The 16,487-nt window shown below is 39.9% G+C and overlaps 1 protein-coding gene and 1 long non-coding RNA gene across 2 annotated transcripts in view; both read left to right on the top strand.

The window, feature by feature from the left end:
- The window catches only part of LOC130078245 (uncharacterized), a 6,174-nt gene extending 925 nt beyond the window's left edge, over positions 1-5,249 (top strand). Inside the window, exons 2-3 of the long non-coding RNA XR_008805906.1 lie at positions 932-993; positions 5,164-5,249. This is a non-coding gene — a long non-coding RNA (uncharacterized LOC130078245). The remainder of the gene's footprint in view (positions 1-931; positions 994-5,163) is intronic.
- Positions 1-16,487, top strand: part of LOC130078244 (myelin basic protein-like) — a 36,867-nt gene that overhangs the window by 17,691 nt on the left and 2,689 nt on the right. The gene's annotated exons all lie outside the window — the stretch shown is intronic.

Here is a 16,487-nt window from a genome sequence, read left to right as displayed (position 1 = left end):
TAAAAGTGCATCTATCCATTATAAAAGTGCATCTGTCCATCATAAAAGTGCATCTATCCATCATAAAAGTGCATCTATCCATTATAAAAGTGCATATATCCATCATAAAAGTGCATCTATCCATTATAAAAGTGCATCTATCCATTATAAAAGTGCATCTATCCATCATAAAAGTGCATCTATCCATCATAAAAGTGCATCAAAAGTGCATCTATCCATCATAAAAGTGCATCTATCCATCATAAAAGTGCATCAAAAGTGCATCTATACATTATAAAAGTGCATCTATCCAACATAAAAGTGCATCTATCCATCATAAAAGTGCATCTATCTATGATAAAAGTGCATCTATCCATGATAAAAGTGCATCTGTCCATCATAAAAGTGCATCTATCCCTCATAAAAGTGCATCTGTCCATCATAAAAGTGCATCTATCTATAATAAAAGTGCATCTATCCATCATAAAAGTGCATCTATCTATGATAAGAGTGCATCTATCCCTCATAAAAGTGCATCTATCCATCATAAAAGTGCATCTGTCCATCATAAAAGTGCATCTATCCCTCATAAAAGTGCATCTATCCCTCATAAAAGTGCATCTATCCCTCATAAAAGTGCATCTATCCATCATAAAAGTGCATCTGTCCATCATAAAAGTGCATCTATCCCTCATAAAAGTGCATCTATCCCTCATAAAAGTGCATCTATCCATCATAAAAGTGCATCTATCCATCATAAAAGTGCATCTATCCATCATAAAAGTGCATCTATCCCTCATAAAAGTGCATCTATCCAACATTAAAGTGCATCTATCCATCATAAAAGTGCATCTATCCATCATAAAAGTGCATCTATCCATCATAAAAGTGCATCTATCCCTCATAAAAGTGCATCTATCCCTCATAAAAGTGCATCTATCCAACATTAAAGTACATCTATACATCATAAAAGTGCATCTATCCATCATAAAAGTGCATCTATCCATCATAAAAGTGCATCTATCCCTCATAAAAGTGCATCTATCCATCATAAAAGTGCATCTATCCATCATAAAAGTGCATCTATCCATTATAAAAGTGCATATATCCATCATAAAAGTGCATCTGTCCATCATAAAAGTGCATCTATCCATCATAAAAGTGCATCTATCCATTATAAAAGTGCATCTATCCATTATAAAAGTGCATATATCCATCATAAAAGTGCATCTGTCCATCATAAAAGTGCATCTATCCATCATAAAAGTGCATCTATCCATTATAAAAGTGCATCTATCCCTCATAAAAGTGCATCTATCCCTCATAAAAGTGCATCTATCCATCATAAAAGTGCATCTATCTATCATAAAAGTGCATCTATCCATCATAAAAGTGCATCTATCCATCATAAAAGTGCATCTATCCATCATAAAAGTGCATCTATCCCTCATAAAAGTGCATCTATCCATCATAAAAGTGCATCTATCCCTCATAAAAGTGCATCTATCCATCATAAAAGTGCATCTGTCCATCATAAAAGTACATCTGTCCATCATAAAAGTGCATCTATCCCTCATAAAAGTGCATCTATCCATTATAAAAGTGCATATATCCATCATAAAAGTGCATCTGTCCATCATAAAAGTGCATCTATCCATTATAAAAGTGCATCTATCCATTATAAAAGTGCATATATCCATCATAAAAGTGCATCTGTCCATCATAAAAGTGCATCTATCCATCATAAAAGTGCATCTATCCATTATAAAAGTGCATCTATCCATTATAAAAGTGCATATATCCATCATAAAAGTGCATCTGTCCATCATAAAAGTGCATCTATCCATCATAAAAGTGCATCTATCCATTATAAAAGTGCATCTATCCCTCATAAAAGTGCATCTATCCCTCATAAAAGTGCATCTATCCATCATAAAAGTGCATCTATCTATCATAAAAGTGCATCTATCCATCATAAAAGTGCATCTATCCATCATAAAAGTGCATCTATCCATCATAAAAGTGCATCTATCCCTCATAAAAGTGCATCTATCCATCATAAAAGTGCATCTATCCCTCATAAAAGTGCATCTATCCATCATAAAAGTGCATCTGTCCATCATAAAAGTACATCTGTCCATCATAAAAGTGCATCTATCCCTCATAAAAGTGCATCTATCCATTATAAAAGTGCATATATCCATCATAAAAGTGCATCTGTCCATCATAAAAGTGCATCTATCCATTATAAAAGTGCATCTATCCATTATAAAAGTGCATATATCCATCATAGAAGTGCATCTGTCCATCATAAAAGTGCATCTATCCATTATAAAAGTGCATCTATCCCTCATAAAAGTGCATCTATCCCTCATAAAAGTGCATCTATCCATCATAAAAGTGCATCTATCCATCATAAAAGTGCATATATCCATCATAAAAGTGCATCTGTCCATCATAAAAGTGCATCTATCCATTATAAAAGTGCATCTATCCCTCATAAAAGTGCATCTATCCCTCATAAAAGTGCATCTATCCATCATAAAAGTGCATCTATCCATCATAAAAGTGCATCTGTCCATCATAAAAGTACATCTGTCCATCATAAAAGTGCATCTATCCCTCATAAAAGTGCATCTATCCATTATAAAAGTGCATATATCCATCATAAAAGTGCATCTGTCCATCATAAAAGTGCATCTATCCATTATAAAAGTGCATCTATCCATTATAAAAGTGCATATATCCATCATAGAAGTGCATCTGTCCATCATAAAAGTGCATCTATCCATTATAAAAGTGCATCTATCCCTCATAAAAGTGCATCTATCCCTCATAAAAGTGCATCTATCCATCATAAAAGTGCATCTATCCATCATAAAAGTGCATATATCCATCATAAAAGTGCATCTGTCCATCATAAAAGTGCATCTATCCATTATAAAAGTGCATCTATCCCTCATAAAAGTGCATCTATCCCTCATAAAAGTGCATCTATCCATCATAAAAGTGCATCTATCCATCATAAAAGTGCATCTGTCCATCATAAAAGTACATCTGTCCATCATAAAAGTGCATCTATCCCTCATAAAAGTGCATCTATCCATTATAAAAGTGCATATATCCATCATAAAAGTGCATCTGTCCATCATAAAAGTGCATCTATCCATTATAAAAGTGCATCTATCCATTATAAAAGTGCATATATCCATCATAAAAGTGCATCTGTCCATCATAAAAGTGCATCTATCCATTATAAAAGTGCATCTATCCCTCATAAAAGTGCATCTATCCCTCATAAAAGTGCATCTATCCATCATAAAAGTGCATCTATCCATCATAAAAGTGCATCTATCCATCATAAAAGTGCATCTATCCATCATAAAAGTGCATCTATCCCTCATAAAAGTGCATCTATCCATCATAAAAGTGCATCTATCCCTCATAAAAGTGCATCTATCCATCATAAAAGTGCATCTATCCATCATAAAAGTGCATCTGTCCATCATAAAAGTGCATCTGTCCATCATAAAAGTGCATCTATCCATTATAAAAGTGCATCTATCCCTCATAAAAGTGCATCTATCCATCATAAAAGTGCATCTATCCATCATAAAAGTGTATCTATCCATCATTAAAGTGCATCAAAAGTGCATCTGTCCATCATAAAAGTGCATCTGTCCATCATAAAAGTGCATCTATCCATCATAAAAGTGCATCTATCCATTATAAAAGTGCATCTATCCATTATAAAAGTGCATCTATCCATCATAAAAGTGCATCTATCCATCATAAAAGTGCATCTATCCATTATAAAAGTGCATCTATCCATCATAAAAGTGCATCTATCCATTATAAAAGTGCATCTATCCATTATAAAAGTGCATCTATCCCTCATAAAAGTGCATCTATCCATTATAAAAGTGCATCTATCCATCATAAAAGTGCATCTATCCATTATAAAAGTGCATTTATCCATTATAAAAGTGCATCTATCCCTCATAAAAGTGCATCTATCCATCATAAAAGTGCATCTATCCATTATAAAAGTGCATATATCCATCATAAAAGTGCATCTATCCATTATAAAAGTGCATATATCCATCATAAAAGTGCATCTGTCCATCATAAAAGTGCATCTATCCATCATAAAAGTGCATCTATCCATTATAAAAGTGCATCTATCCATTATAAAAGTGCATATATCATCATAAAAATGCATCTGTCCATCATAAAAGTGCATCTATCCATCATAAAAGTGCATCTATCCATTATAAAAGTGCATCTGTCCATCATAAAAGTGCATCTATCCATCATAAAAGTGCATCTATCCATTATAAAAGTGCATATATCCATCATAAAAGTGCATCTATCCATTATAAAAGTGCATCTATCCATTATAAAAGTGCATCTATCCATCATAAAAGTGCATCTATCCATCATAAAAGTGCATCAAAAGTGCATCTATCCATCATAAAAGTGCATCTATCCATCATAAAAGTGCATCAAAAGTGCATCTATACATTATAAAAGTGCATCTATCCAACATAAAAGTGCATCTATCCATCATAAAAGTGCATCTATCTATGATAAAAGTGCATCTATCCATGATAAAAGTGCATCTGTCCATCATAAAAGTGCATCTATCCCTCATAAAAGTGCATCTGTCCATCATAAAAGTGCATCTATCTATAATAAAAGTGCATCTATCCATCATAAAAGTGCATCTATCTATGATAAGAGTGCATCTATCCCTCATAAAAGTGCATCTATCCATCATAAAAGTGCATCTGTCCATCATAAAAGTGCATCTATCCCTCATAAAAGTGCATCTATCCCTCATAAAAGTGCATCTATCCCTCATAAAAGTGCATCTATCCATCATAAAAGTGCATCTGTCCATCATAAAAGTGCATCTATCCCTCATAAAAGTGCATCTATCCCTCATAAAAGTGCATCTATCCATCATAAAAGTGCATCTATCCATCATAAAAGTACATCTATCCATCATAAAAGTGCATCTATCCCTCATAAAAGTGCATCTATCCAACATTAAAGTGCATCTATCCATCATAAAAGTGCATCTATCCATCATAAAAGTGCATCTATCCATCATAAAAGTGCATCTATCCCTCATAAAAGTGCATCTATCCCTCATAAAAGTGCATCTATCCAACATTAAAGTACATCTATACATCATAAAAGTGCATCTATCCATCATAAAAGTGCATCTGTCCATCATAAAAGTGCATCTATCCCTCATAAAAGTGCATCTATCCCTCATAAAAGTGCATCTATCCCTCATAAAAGTGCATCTATCCATCATAAAAGTGCATCTGTCCATCATAAAAGTGCATCTATCCCTCATAAAAGTGCATCTATCCCTCATAAAAGTGCATCTATCCATCATAAAAGTGCATCTATCCATCATAAAAGTGCATCTATCCATCATAAAAGTGCATCTATCCCTCATAAAAGTGCATCTATCCCTCATAAAAGTGCATCTATCCCTCATAAAAGTGCATCTATCCATCATAAAAGTGCATCTATCTATCATAAAAGTGCATCTATCCATCATAAAAGTGCATCTATCCATCATAAAAGTGCATCTATCCATCATAAAAGTGCATCTATCCCTCATAAAAGTGCATCTATCCATCATAAAAGTGCATCTATCCCTCATAAAAGTGCATCTATCCATCATAAAAGTGCATCTGTCCATCATAAAAGTACATCTGTCCATCATAAAAGTGCATCTATCCCTCATAAAAGTGCATCTATCCATTATAAAAGTGCATATATCCATCATAAAAGTGCATCTGTCCATCATAAAAGTGCATCTATCCATTATAAAAGTGCATCTATCCATTATAAAAGTGCATATATCCATCATAGAAGTGCATCTGTCCATCATAAAAGTGCATCTATCCATTATAAAAGTGCATCTATCCCTCATAAAAGTGCATCTATCCCTCATAAAAGTGCATCTATCCATCATAAAAGTGCATCTATCCATCATAAAAGTGCATATATCCATCATAAAAGTGCATCTGTCCATCATAAAAGTGCATCTATCCATTATAAAAGTGCATCTATCCCTCATAAAAGTGCATCTATCCCTCATAAAAGTGCATCTATCCATCATAAAAGTGCATCTATCCATCATAAAAGTGCATCTGTCCATCATAAAAGTACATCTGTCCATCATAAAAGTGCATCTATCCCTCATAAAAGTGCATCTATCCATTATAAAAGTGCATATATCCATCATAAAAGTGCATCTGTCCATCATAAAAGTGCATCTATCCATTATAAAAGTGCATCTATCCATTATAAAAGTGCATATATCCATCATAAAAGTGCATCTGTCCATCATAAAAGTGCATCTATCCATTATAAAAGTGCATCTATCCCTCATAAAAGTGCATCTATCCCTCATAAAAGTGCATCTATCCATCATAAAAGTGCATCTATCCATCATAAAAGTGCATCTATCCATCATAAAAGTGCATCTATCCATCATAAAAGTGCATCTATCCCTCATAAAAGTGCATCTATCCATCATAAAAGTGCATCTATCCCTCATAAAAGTGCATCTATCCATCATAAAAGTGCATCTATCCATCATAAAAGTGCATCTGTCCATCATAAAAGTGCATCTATCCATCATAAAAGTGCATCTATCCATCATAAAAGTGCAACTATCCATCATAAAAGTGCATCTGTCCATCATAAAAGTGCATCTATCCCTCATAAAAGTGCATCTATCCATCATAAAAGTGCATCTATCCCTCATAAAAGTGCATCTATCCATCATAAAAGTGCATCTGTCCATCATAAAAGTACATCTATCCATCATAAAAGTGCATCTATCCATCATAAAAGTGCATCTGTCCATCATAAAAGTGCATCTATCCATCATAAAAGTGCATCTATCCATCATAAAAGTGCATCTATCCATCATAAAAGTGCATCTATCCATCATAAAAGTGCATCTGTCCATCATAAAAGTGCATCTATCCATCATAAAAGTGCATCTATCCATCATAAAAGTGCATCTATCCATCATAAAAGTGCATCTATCCATCATAAAAGTGCATCTGTCCATCATAAAAGTGCATCTATCCATCATAAAAGTGCATCTGTCCATCATAAAAGTGCATCTAACACTTTTTTATATATACAGCAAAAACAGACTGATCTCATGAAATGGCGTATGTATGACACGCCAATTCGTATTTCTATTTTTGGCGTGCTATCAACACGCACAATCGCTTTTCAGCGTGTTTATCAACGCCGTTGACTGTTACATTACTGTATATATAAATATATGACCTACCCCAACATCGTCCCTAAACCTACCCGTCACTGGGGTTAATACCATTTATGAGTCTTCCCCTACCATCCTAGGGAAAAAAATATTGCTCCCCAGATGTAGATCTACATTTTGCTTCGTTTCGCTCGGACATTTAACGGCGTAGACATACACGCAAAATATGACGGTTCGTTTCGGCGTGGACATACACGCGGATAGCTCAAAATGCGTATAGATAACACGCCACTTGACTTGAAAGTGGCGTGTATGTTTACGCAAAGCCATGATGTCATGTTGGCAAAAACAAAAAAACAATTTTCAAATCACCTCAAGGGAAATCCCTCCACCACGACACACACACACACACACACACACACACACACACAGATGAGGTGGGAATCAATCCATAAATATGTATCAGAAACATGCAGTTCTCCCCCTTTATGAAACCCTCGGCAATGAGTTCTCACTAATGTTTAATGAGTGCGAGTATATGTATTTGCTCCGGTAATTCACACTCCACAATCACAGAGTGTGTGTCATTAGATTCTGAGCACATCTCATCTGAGTTTCCATCCAAACACTAAAAATACAGGAACCGTAAAGTGTTTTTATCGTTTCTGTAGCCATGGATCATCTATCATAGGAATGTAGTCTCAAAAATTGTGCAAAATAGTTTGACTGCAATGTTAAATTAAAAAAGGCCAAACATTTAATAAACCACCAAATCTTGGCCAAGAAATGTAAGCAGAAACCTTTTTTCTTGGCCAAGATTTGGCGGTTTATTGAATGTTTGGCCTTGTGTAATGGTCCTGCATGTTCCAGCTGCGGTTGAACTGCAGTAGTTGGAGTCAGGGATTGTGCTGGAACAGACGAGGGCCTGTGTCTGTGCCGTGGGCTCCTCCGGTCCTCATGAATGTGCTTATACAGCGACTGGAGCAGGGGTGGGAGTTCTGGACCCGAGCCGCATGCCTGAAGCTCCTCTCAGAGACATGCTTCCCGTGCCTCGGCCCACTGCTCCAGTGTGTGTGGGATATAACCTCGCTCAAACCTCATGCAGACCACAACAACATGACCACAAACTAGGGGTGTCACAATATATTACAATACAAACATGCATCAATATGTATCGTGGATACTGACAATGTTTTGTGTATAATTCATCCAAAATGAAAATGTAGTGTCAGTACTACATTAAACTACTATATGATGTTGAATATAATGTATAATAATGCAATGGGGGTATATTTGTGGGACTGATAATGCCAGATGTCTTGTTACCAGTATAAAGTGGCCTTTATTATATTAAATATATCCAGTCAGTGACAGAGATCAAGCATATTCATCTACAATAATTCAGTGTTTTCAGCTTCAGAATCATGAATATTGTTATTCTGGCGTCTCTATTGTCCTGTGTTGGGTTTCAGCACCAAGTCCATCATATTCATTTACACACACAATGTAAAACCAAATTCAGCATTTTAATCAATGGTAAAAAAAATTGTTAACCTTTTATCATATGTCTTGGAGTATCGCAAAAATATTATCGTGAGTTCAGTATCGCGATATGTATCGAATCATGACATGAGGGTATCGTTGCACCCCTACCATAAACTTTTATACAGTTTATAATACAGCCTAGATATGATGTGTATGACTATGATATATATGAGAAGAGACATTAAAGGGATAGTTCACTTTGAAATAAATTTTTGGTATGTTTTAGCTTACCTCAAGGGCATCCGAGATGTAGGTGTCTTTGTGTCCGCAGTAGTTTCAATTTTGATATTTTTAGGTCAAACCGTTCTTGTCTGTCAGTCATATAATGCAGGTCTATGGTCACCACCTCAAAGAGCATGCACAGAGAAGTCCAAATTAAACATGATTTAATGACTCGTAAATGTAAGCACACATTGATGGCCTAAGACACGAAACGAGCGGTTTGTGTGAGAAAACGAACAGTATTTATATAGTTTTTACCTCTTGTAATCACAGTCACGTCCAGGTGATCTGAGGGCGCCGGCGCGTCGGTCTGGAAGTGATCTCTCGTACGTCACTCATTGTTTACACAGAGATTTCGGAAGTATTACCGTTCACTGTGAAGATCTAAACATATTTAGATAAACAGGAAATCGCAATGGAAGACGATTTCGATATATCAACAGACAACGTTGAATTTTTTCGCAACCGCGCGAGACATGCGTAGCCGAGACGTTGTCATTATCTTATTTAACATTCAATACACATGCATGAAGAATTCAGCTTCAGTTCCACTTTTGATTAGGGCTCTGAAACTATTAATCCCATCCAAAATAAAAGTTTGTGTTTACATCATATACGTGTGTGTACTGTGTATAATTATTTTGTATATATAAATACACACACGTGTATGTATGTTTAAGAAATATTTGCATGTATATACTGTATATATAATTTATAGGTAACACTTTACAGTAAGGGTCATTAGTTAACTACCTTATGAACTAAGTATGAAAATACTTCTACAGCATTTATTTATCTTAATTAATATTAATTTCAACATTTAGTAATACATTATTAAAATCAAAGGTTGTATTTGTTAACATTAGTTAATGCACTGTGAACTAACATGAACAAACATGAACAGCTGTATTTTAAACTAATATAGTTACAAATGTATTGCTCATGGTTCATGTTAGTAAATACATTAACTAATGTTAACTGATGAACCTTATTGTAAAGTGTTACCAATTTATATTATATATAAATAACACATTTTATTTGGGATGCGATTAATCATTGCACAGCCCTACTTTTGACAAAAAAATGATGCAAATTTGTCATTTGTAATAAGACAAAACCGAGCGTTTGGACCTTCCTTCATGAGTGATTTGGATCCGCCGCACGTTACATGATGGACTGGAGAAATGAGATGAGTTTCACTGAGCAGAGAATGTGCAGAATCTGGCCTGGGGAAGTTATTCCAGTCACACTGTCCACTTTGTCCTTCTACAATAACTTTGTGGAGGACAAAGAGTCTCTGTGAGGAACACTAGAGTCAGTTCAGATTCTCTTGTGTTGTGCGGTACAGTCGAGGCTTTGTGTTTCTGCTCGGGTCCAAACCTGACGACCTCCTGGGGAAGAGCCGCTGTGAAACCTGTGGAGAAGAACACCATCGTGTCAGGAGCGATGGGCAGTTCGGATCATTTTACCGACTCTCTCGTTCGATCTCGTTCATCAAAATGAAAGAATCTTTATTCGAGTCATTTTGTTCATTTAATGGTATACTTTTAACAGCCAGATTCCCCGAACACATCCACCTACGCCATCTTGATCATATTCTGAATTAAGGCAAGGCAAGTTTATTTATATAGCACATTTCATACACTATGGCAATTCAAAGTGCTTTACACAGAAAGGAATTAAAATAATCACCAAATAAAAGCAAGGAAAATTAAAACAGTTATAAAAGAAATTAAAAGAGATGTAAAGATGATGCATAAATACATTTCTCATCTGGCAAAACACCGGTGTATCATATTTTCCCGACTCCCAGTTTTACTCGTGAGATTCCCCTGGTGATCACACTGTGTGTGTGGTGTTCTTTCGGCGCCTAAGTAGTGTATTGGACGTCTCCGATGGACCCGATGTTTCCCTAAACTCGGCCCGGAGGAGCTCGAGAACGGACTCGCGGGGAACCTCGGGTTCACTGACCCATCAGTCCGCACCCCAATTAAGAAATCATTATAATGCAGGCAAAAATAATTCACAGGGAACATAAATATTTAATTTACCTTCCTAGTCTTTGGCTCATTTGTCATGTGACACGCAATGACCGGATCATTAATAAATGACCCCTCACTACATGTCTACTACTCGTGTTCGTTACGACGGATGATTTCTAGGGGTGTAACGATTCCCTCACGTCACGATTCGATACATATCACCCTCATATCACCACACTGAACTCACCATACCCTCATATCACCGCACTGAACTCACCATACCCTCATATCACCACACTGAACTCACCATACCCTCATATCACCGCACTGAACTCACCATACCCTCATATCACCACACTGAACTCACCATACCCTCATATCACCGCACTGAACTCACCATACCCTCATATCACCGCACTGAACTCACCATACCCTCATATCACCACACTGAACTCACCATACCCTCATATCACCACACTGAACTGAACTCACCATACCCTCATATCACCGCACTGAACTCACCATACCCTCATATCACCGCACTGAACTCACCATACCCTCATATCACCGCACTGAACTCACCATACCCTCATATCACCGCACTGAACTCACCATACCCTCATATCACCGCACTGAACTCACCATACCCTCATATCACCGCACTGAACTCACCATACCCTCATATCACCGCACTGAACTCACCATACCCTCATATCACCGCACTGAACTCACCATACCCTCATATCACCGCACTGAACTCACCATACCCTCATATCACCGCACTGAACTCACCATACCCTCATATCACCGCACTGAACTCACCATACCCTCATATCACCGCACTGAACTCACCATACCCTCATATCACCGCACTGAACTCACCATACCCTCATATCACCGCACTGAACTCACCATACCCTCATATCACCACACTGAACTCACCATACCCTCATATCACCACACTGAACTCACCATACCCTCATATCACCGCACTGAACTCACCATACCCTCATATCACCGCACTGAACTCACCATACCCTCATATCACCACACTGAACTCACCATACCCTCATATCACCACACTGAACTCACCATACCCTCATATCACCGCACTGAACTCACCATACCCTCATATCACCGCACTGAACTCACCATACCCTCATATCACCGCACTGAACTCTCACCATACCCTCATATCACCGCACTGAACTCACCATACCCTCATATCACCGCACTGAACTCACCATACCCTCATATCACCGCACTGAACTCACCATACCCTCATATCACCGCACTGAACTCACCATACCCTCATATCACCGCACTGAACTCACCATACCCTCATATCACCGCACTGAACTCACCATACCCTAATATCACCACACTGAACTCACCATACCCTCATATCACCGCACTGAGCTCACCATACCCTCATATCACCGCACTGAACTCACCATACCCTCATATCACCGCACTGAACTCACCATACCCTCATATCACCGCACTAAACTCACCATACCCTCATATCACCGCACTGAACTCACCATACCCTCATATCACCACACTGAACTCACCATACCCTCATATCACCACACTGAACTCACCATACCCTCATATCACCGCACTGAACTCACCATACCCTCATATCACCGCACTGAACTCACCATACCCTCATATCACCGCACTGAACTCACCATACCCTCATATCACCGCACTGAACTCACCATACCCTCATATCACCGCACTGAACTCACCATACCCTCATATCACCGCACTGAACTCACCATACCCTCATATCACCACACTGAACTCACCATACCCTCATATCACCACACTGAACTCACCATACCCTCATATCACCGCACTGAACTCACCATACCCTCATATCACCACACTGAACTCACCATACCCTCATATCACCGCACTGAACTCACCATACCCTCATATCACCACACTGAACTGAACTCACCATACCCTCATATCACCACACTGAACTCACCATACCCTCATATCACCGCACTGAACTCACCATACCCTCATATCACCACACTGAACTCACCATACCCTCATATCACCGCACTGAACTCACCATACCCTCATATCACCACACTGAACTGAACTCACCATACCCTCATATCACCACACTGAACTCACCATACCCTCATATCACCGCACTGAACTCACCATACCCTCATATCACCACACTGAACTCACCATACCCTCATATCACCGCACTGAACTCACCATACCCTCATATCACCGCACTGAACTCACCATACCCTCATATCACCGCACTGAACTCACCATACCCTCATATCACCGCACTGAACTCACCATACCCTCATATCACCGCACTGAACTCACCATACCCTCATATCACCGCACTGAACTCACCATACCCTCATATCACCGCACTGAACTCACCATACCCTCATATCACCGCACTGAACTCACCATACCCTCATATCACCGCACTGAACTCACCATACCCTCATATCACCGCACTGAACTCACCATACCCTCATATCACCGCACTGAACTCACCATACCCTCATATCACCGCACTGAACTCTCACCATACCCTCATATCACCGCACTGAACTCACCATACCCTCATATCACCGCACTGAACTCACCATACCCTCATATCACCGCACTGAACTCACCATACCCTCATATCACCGCACTGAACTCACCATACCCTCATATCACCGCACTGAACTCACCATACCCTCATATCACCGCACTGAACTCACCATACCCTCATATCACCGCACTGAACTCACCATACCCTCATATCACCACACTGAACTGAACTCACCATACCCTCATATCACCGCACTGAACTCACCATACCCTCATATCACCGCACTGAACTCACCATACCCTCATATCACCGCACTGAACTCACCATACCCTCATATCACCGCACTGAACTCACCATACCCTCATATCACCGCACTGAACTCACCATACCCTCATATCACCGCACTGAACTCACCATACCCTCATATCACCGCACTGAACTCACCATACCCTCATATCACCGCACTGAACTCACCATACCCTCATATCACCACACTGAACTCACCATACCCTCATATCACCACACTGAACTCACCATACCCTCATATCACCGCACTGAACTCACCATACCCTCATATCACCGCACTGAACTCACCATACCCTCATATCACCGCACTGAACTCACCATACCCTCATATCACCACACTGAACTGAACTCACCATACCCTCATATCACCGCACTGAACTCACCATACCCTCATATCACCGCACTGAACTCACCATACCCTCATATCACCGCACTGAACTCACCATACCCTCATATCACCGCACTGAACTCACCATACCCTCATATCACCGCACTGAACTCACCATACCCTCATATCACCGCACTGAACTCACCATACCCTCATATCACCACACTGAACTCACCATACCCTCATATCACCGCACTGAACTCACCATACCCTCATATCACCACACTGAACTCACCATACCCTCATATCACCACACTGAACTCACCATACCCTCATATCACCGCACTGAACTCACCATACCCTCATATCACCGCACTGAACTCACCATACCCTCATATCACCGCACTGAACTCACCATACCCTCATATCACCGCACTGAACTCACCATACCCTCATATCACCGCACTGAACTCACCATACCCTCATATCACCGCACTGAACTCACCATACCCTCATATCACCGCACTGAACTCACCATACCCTCATATCACCACACTGAACTCACCATACCCTCATATCACCGCACTGAACTCACCATACCCTCATATCACCGCACTGAACTCACCATACCCTCATATCACCACACTGAACTCACCATACCCTCATATCACCGCACTGAACTCACCATACCCTCATATCACCACACTGAACGCACCATACCCTCATATCACCGCACTGAACTCACCATACCCTCATATCACCGCACTGAACTCACCATACCCTCATATCACCGCACTGAACTCACCATACCCTCATATCACCGCACTGAACTCACCATACCCTCATATCACCGCACTGAACTCACCATACCCTCATATCACCGCACTGAACTCACCATACCCTCATATCACCACACTGAACTCACCATACCCTCATATCACCACACTGAACTCACCATACCCTCATATCACCACACTGAACTGAACTCACCATACCCTCATATCACCGCACTGAACTCACGATACCCTCATATCACCACACTGAACTCACCATACCCTCATATCACCGCACTGAACTCACCATACCCTCATATCACCGCACTGAACTCACCATACCCTCATATCACCGCACTGAACTCACCATACCCTCATATCACCGCACTGAACTCACCATACCCTCATATCACCGCACTGAACTCACCATACCCTCATATCACCGCACTGAACTCACCATACCCTCATATCACCACACTGAACTCACCATACCCTCATATCACCACACTGAACTCACCATACCCTCATATCACCGCACTGAACTCACCATACCCTCATATCACCACACTGAACTCACCATACCCTCATATCACCGCACTGAACTCACCATACCCTCATATCACCACACTGAACGCACCATACCCTCATATCACCGCACTGAACTCACCATACCCTCATATCACCGCACTGAACTCACCATACCCTCATATCACCGCACTGAACTCACCATACCCTCATATCACCGCACTGAACTCACCATACCCTCATATCACCACACTGAACTCACCATACCCTCATATCACCGCACTGAACTCACCATACCCTCATATCACCGCACTGAACTCACCATACCCTCATATCACCGCACTGAACTCACCATACCCTCATATCACCGCACTGAACTCACCATACCCTCATATCACCGCACTGAACTCACCATACCCTCATATCACCGCACTGAACTCACCATACCCTCATATCACCGCACTGAACTCACCATACCCTCATATCACCGCACTGAACTCACCATACCCTCATATCACCGCACTGAACTCACCATACCCTCATATCACCGCACTGAACTCACCATACCCTCATATCACCGCACTGAACTCACCATACCCTCATATCACCACACTGAACTCACCATACCCTCATATCACCACACTGAACTCACCATACCCTCATATCACCGCACTGAACTCACCATACCCTCATATCACCACACTGAACTCACCATACCCTCATATCACCGCACTGAACTCACCATACCCTCATATCACCGCACTGAACTCACCATACCCTCATATCACCGCACTGAACTCTCACCATACCCTCATATCACCACACTGAACTGAACTCACCATACCCTCATATCACTGAACTGAACTCACCATACCCTCATATCACCGCACTGAACTCACCATACCCTCATATCACCGCACTGAACTCACCATACCCTCATATCACCGCACTGAACTCACCATACCCTCAT

The sequence above is a fragment of the Rhinichthys klamathensis genome, unplaced genomic scaffold (genome assembly GCF_029890125.1).
Source record: "Rhinichthys klamathensis goyatoka isolate OS25496 unplaced genomic scaffold, OSU_Roscu_1.1 h1tg000844l_1, whole genome shotgun sequence".
NCBI lineage: Eukaryota > Metazoa > Chordata > Actinopteri > Cypriniformes > Leuciscidae > Rhinichthys > Rhinichthys klamathensis.
This window is presented reverse-complemented; position numbering and strand designations above follow the sequence as displayed.